The sequence below is a fragment of the Hibiscus syriacus genome, unplaced genomic scaffold (assembly GCF_006381635.1).
Source record: "Hibiscus syriacus cultivar Baekdansim isolate YM2019G1 unplaced genomic scaffold, ASM638163v2 tig00111409_pilon, whole genome shotgun sequence".
NCBI classification, from domain to species: Eukaryota; Viridiplantae; Streptophyta; class Magnoliopsida; order Malvales; family Malvaceae; genus Hibiscus; species Hibiscus syriacus.
In genome coordinates, this window is record NW_024063086.1 from 399,458 (window position 1) to 405,737 (window position 6,280).

Sequence of the window (6,280 nt, forward strand, 5' to 3'; positions counted from 1 at the left end):
AGAAACTGGTTACAAAAATGAAGAAAAATTTTACAGATAAGAAAGATTGTACGGAAAAGTAATGAGAAAAAGGGAAATGAAAAGGAAACTTGAGGAATCAGTGGAATGGCGAGAAGAGGTTCGACTTTCATTGTCAAAGTCGATCATTGAATCTTTAGAACGAGGATTAAAGAAAAGGAAACAACTCATCTTCTTTTTGCTTATCTCCACAATGTTGCGGTTTTCTCCAAGCAAAGTCAGGACATCAAAGAATTTCCAGTATTTCGTTGAAATACCATCAAATTAAAAAGACGAAAAAGAGTACTGACCCCTTTGAAGCAAGCCAATTGGTCCTCCTTAGATGATTTTGGGTGCTTTCGTTTGGATTTTAGAGGGGTAGGGTTCGGGGAAGAAGCATTCTCCATCTGATCTCTCAATATTGTGTTTCTTGGTAACATGAATGCAAAAGTGTGAACTGATGATTGAGGGGGAAGAAGCGGGAAAGGATTAAAATTATTGGTGGGAAAATTAAAAGACGCCTTTTACAGATGACACACAAATAAAAGTGTACTCAGTGTTTTTGCAAATTTTTTGGATTATGACTATTAAATATGACACACATTATTGTAAGTCATAAATCGTTCAGATTTTAAGAAACATGACATTTTTTATGACACACATGTTTTGCAAGTCATAAATTATCGTGTGTCATCATTCGTGTGTCATTAAAGGTATATTTTCTTGTAGTGACATTTTCCCTCTCATCTCTCGTATCTCCTTTTGCTCTTTATCTGACATATGATCTTTAGGTGCATAGCTCTCTACTATTTTCGAAGCTTCCTCAAGATGTCATTCCCTAGCTGTATTATAGTTTACTTGATCATGAAACTCTTTGTCCATCCTAAAAACCTTTATTTTAATGACAACTCACAAATCAACACATTTTAATTATGTCATGATCAAGAAATGCAAGTAGAAAGAAAGAAACATAAAATAAGTTAATACAAATAACAAAATAAATAAATTAATAAGCTAATGAAAAGCAAACATGTAAATACAAATAAGAGATAGAGAAAAATAATACAAGAGGAATGGTTAATACCAATCAATTTTATGGAAAGAAAAAATTCTACCCAACATGGTATCTACCCTGACAAGCTTTTAAATAGCAATCCTATCCATACATGTTTTCTAGCCCCATGCTTTGTTATTTAAAAAAAAAACCTAACCAAATTTTTCTAGTTCATAGGCTTCACATAGAGATATAAAACCTAACCGCATAATTTTCTAGTTCTCATGCTTCTTGCAAAAATAAATAAGTAGTTTCGAGGAAAAGGTTAGAATGAGTTTCCCCTTTGTGACTTTTAAAGAAATACGGACAAATATTTAGTATAAAATGGGTAGAAAGTTGGTACTACTAATAGGGTACTCGAATTGTCCTTTGTTGTGCCCCCTTGAACCTCCTAGACCCTCGATCCTCACACATTATAGGCTTAAACGGATTCAGTTCAATTCGAGAGGATGTATTTTCCCATGTCCATGCGAGGAAACTCAATGTTTCACTCGTAAACATGAGGCATATGTATCCTAGAGGTTACTTGCTAAACCCTATGCGGAGGAAAATAATTTTTCTCACGTAAGTGTAGCGTTCACCCCTACCTAACGGGACAGAGCACAGTTCGAAGGCTCTAACTAATTCAAATGGTTATAGCGTGTGTGAGGGGAAACTCACAATCCTTTGCCTCTATCAAATAATAATCAAACCAAAAAGGTTAGAAATCTGAAACATGTAAACCAATCATATTAGTATGACTAATAAAAAAATTCTATGCGATGCAAACAAAACTATTTATCAAAATTTAAATGTCATTCATATTTTTCATTTTTAACTAAAAAGATGACGTATAATCGATTGTGGCTTGACTCTTTAAAAAAGGGTCCCCAACAGAATCGCCAAGTTGTATGAATCGTCCTTACAACTTTTTAGGAGCTATGGCACGCATCGATCCAATTTAATATTGGAAAAGGTTGGGTTTCAAAATAAATCAAATATATAGGTTTGGAGTCGCCATCGACCTTTGGATTAGGTAGGTCGAATACCTAAAAATACCTTTTAAAATAATTTTAAGAAAAACGATTTTAAAAGATAAAAAATATGATATGCGTTTAACAAAAAAATTATTTTTGAAAAAGGGTTCGGGAGTAGGGAAAGATTAGCACCCCCACAACGCCCAAAATCGGTATCTAAGCGATTATACGTCATCTAAATATTGAAATTGGAAAATTCGAATAACATTTAAATTATGATCCTTTTTTAGAAAAATAAAAAGGGATATTATTTTGTACGAACAATCCTCGAGAATACCCTCCTAGTCAATTAAGGGGGTATTTTTATGTATTCCTCGTACAAAATAATATGGCCCAAATTTTAGATAAAATACATACATTAATTATATTAAACAAATTCATTCGAATATAAAATGTATTATCTTGTTTGAACAATTTTTGGAAAATACACCCCTTATCAGTTAAGGCACGTTTCTATAAATTCCTTGAGTAAAATAATATTTAAAAATATTACAACTAACAAGAAATTAACAAATATGTAAATGTTGGATTAAAATAATAAATATTAAATTTAGGAATTAATTTTTAAAACTAACAAAAGATCAAGGAAACCAATGTAAATATTTCATATGTTAGACACTTTAAACGTAAATAAACTAATAGTATTATATTAGAAATAAAAATTTAATTTTAGGGATTAAATTGCAAAGAAAGAAAAAATTATGGCCATAAATGGGACTAACATGCAAAATAGGTACTGGAAGTGTAATTTAACCATAACTAAATTTCAGGATCAAAATGAAAACTATTAAAATATAGTTACTAAATCCAATATTTACCCAAACCACATGTAAATATGGTCAGTAACTAAAATAGAAACAAAATAAAATCTGAAATCCAAATTAAAATTAAAATACATGGAAATCAATTACAGTGACTAAAATGAAAGTTTACAAAGCCTGATGGACTTGGGATGGGGTTTACCCACACGCTCAAAACGTAGAAATCCCCTCCCTAAAATGACATCGTACGAGGAGGGGTATATATTCCCCTAAATGGCCGAAAATGGCCAAAGCTTCCTCATTTCTCTCTTTTCACACTCTATCTAAAAAAAGAGAGAACTTTGTTCTCTCTGGCTTTTCTCTACCTTCTCTCGCCAGAGGGAAGTCGGAAACCGCTGGCCATTATTTACCGGAGTTTTCATTCTTCGTCGGTGGCGACCAATGACCTAAAAACTTACCCCAAAATGTAGATCTCCACACCTTAAACCCGAATTCGATCACCCTAAGCCTAAAAACCCTTTGAACGCCATAGAACTAGGATTTTACCTTCGAAAAACCCGACGCTCCGATAACTTTTGAGGGCTCTAACGACGATGAGGTAAGTATATTCTCTTCCCCCTCTTTCTTTCTTTCTTTTCCTTTTTTAAAATAGTTTATATGTTTTCTTGTTGTTGTTTTTTTTTCTGAATGTTCGTTGGGTTCTGTCTCTTGTAGGTGGGTTCTTTTATAGGCCCCTTGGCTCTCCCGTTGGACCGGTCAAGAGAGGAGAAGCCCTCTAAGTCATCGCTCTATGGCGGTGGACGACTAGGGGTGGCTGGGTGCATTAAATGCACCCAGATCTTTTAGATCTGACCGGTGATATCGGTGACTCACGTGGCGGTGGGTGAGTGGAGTTCATGCACTAGTCGGTGGTCTTCAATGGCGGAGGCACCTCATACTCGGGCTAGGCGGCGGTGAGATATAGCCCCAGGGTTATGATGAAACCCTAGGGTTCCTGATTCTCATCTAGACCGTTAGATCAAGTTAAGATCCAATGATTGAGTACAACGAGCGGCTGAAGCAAAAGAGAAAAAACCTAGCCGGGTTTGGGGTCTAGAATGGGCTTGGCTGATTGGGTCAGACCTTGGGCTTCGGTTCAGATCTTGGGTGACTTTTTGGGCTCCGAGTTTGCTTGTAACTGGGGTTTGGGTCTGCTTTGTAACTAGGCTCCTGGTATGCTTTATAATTGGGCCTGTAATAAAATGTAAATTATAATTATTTAATAATAATAATAATAATAATAATAATAATTGGGATGAAAACTACTGTCTACAAATCACAACAAAATATCATAAAATAGCCCAAAAGATATAAATTCACTCCCAATGCACAAATGATGCACAATATTATAAAATAAACCTAAAATGATCTTAATGATGCTAAAGTTCAAGTTCAACTAAAGTGAAAAAGTCCTAAATAATATCTCTTATGGAGAGTTATCACATCCAAACCAAAGTATTTGATTACCTCAAGCAACTACAATACAAATAATGCAAATATGTTAAAAATGTTGCGACCCAATTCATATTTTTAACTCATTCAGATTTTTAACTCATTATTTAGTTCTCAGAATTTTTCATTGCTCCTACAAATGTGATAGCATTAACTAATATCAAAATAAGGAATGCATTACCATATCACCAAAATCAAAATCTATAGAGTGATTAAGTGTGCAAGTAAGGTGCATCCAATCGATTTTTAGCTAAATTAGAAAAAATTGATCCTACTCACTTATAAACTTTCAATGTTGTAGCAACATTATTTTAACTTTATTCCTTTGCTAGAGCCAATATCGGGCTCCTCTAGTATTTCTCATTGTTTAATGCTAGTGCCAATGTTGGGTACCTCTAATATTATTTTGTTCCATTTCATTACTAAAGCCATTTTTTTAACTTTATTCCTTTGCTGGAGCTAATGTTGGGCATCTCCAGTATTTCTCCTTGTTTAATGCTAGAGCCAATGTTAGGCACCTCTAACATTCTTTTGTTCCATTGCTTTAATAGAGCCAATGTCGTTTACACCCAAAAGATCATGCCTTTTTGTTTATTTCCCCCTTTTGATGTCTTGTGCAACAGTGATTTTTTTGGTACAAAAATGGCAAAAGATAAAAGTCTTCTTGTTGGAGAGAGGGATGAGTGTACGAGATCCTCTAAGAAACCAAGCAATCCAACGTGCCTCCCATGCGTTGAAAATAGAGCCATCGAGCTATTTTGGGAATCTAGAACATCGTGTGTGCTTCACCAACATTTGATTCTTCCATTTGAGCCGTCTAAGGCTTTTTGGATCAATTGGGGCCGTTAGATCATCAACTATATCCGACAGTTGATATCAACGGCGGCTAGGGTTAAAAATGCTTTAAATTAGGGGTTTTCATGGTCGTTAGATTAATCAGATCTCATGGCTCATAACACCTGATGGCTAGGTTTGAAACCGCTAGGGTTTCAATTGTTGGTTTTAAGTTTTGGGCCAATTAGGTTTGGTCTTGGGTTACATTTTTTATATGGGTTGTAACATGGACATTTAATTACTTATTTTTGGATTTCGGTTTAATTTAATTTGGGCTAAAATATGCCAAGAAAAAAAAGGAAATTACAACTGATCCTCTTTTCTCAACTCGCTTTCTCATTTATGTTGGATTTTACCCTCCAACCATGGTTCACCCTGCCCAGTGAGCTTCATGACCTTGTTCTTGAATGGCTGAATCTTAATAGACCTTAAATAAATCTAGTCTTTTTGTATTTTTTGGAAATGAAGAAATTCAGTAAACTCTTCTATAGTCAACACCAAATCATTATGGTTTAAAGTAAAGCAATTATAAGCAGGATTCCATAATTGTATTAGGGCTCAAAGTAATGAATCATCTACATTAACAAATAGGAAATAATGGGCATCCCAAATATCGGGTAAAAGTCTTGTTTCATCTTCGACGTCCATCCATTCCAAATGTCCCTCAAGCTTTGCAAATTATTTTGTTTGATGCTAACGTGTGTGGTCTTTTGTAGCTCTAATTTGTAGTCGAACGCTAAATTGTCCCCTTTTAGCTTTTGCAAACACTTCGACCACTGACGAACATCGACAAGATCCTCTAATTCGTTATGAGATCTCTTTTCCATTTCAGAAAACTTTTTAATTTGGACACTGTTTTGCAAATCAACACCTTTTTTTTATGTCATGATCATGTAATGAATGCAAGGAAAAATGAAGAGAAAAACCAAAAAATGAAACAAGTTAGTATGATTATAGTAAAAGAAATACTAAAGTGAATATGAGTCCTACCCACGTGCATATCAACCCAGATAGAGTTTATTTAAAAAGATCATGTACCATACATGATTTCTACCCCCATGAATTGGTCTGACAAGTAAAACCTAACATCATATTTTTCTAGTACACATGCTTTGTACAGGAAAGTA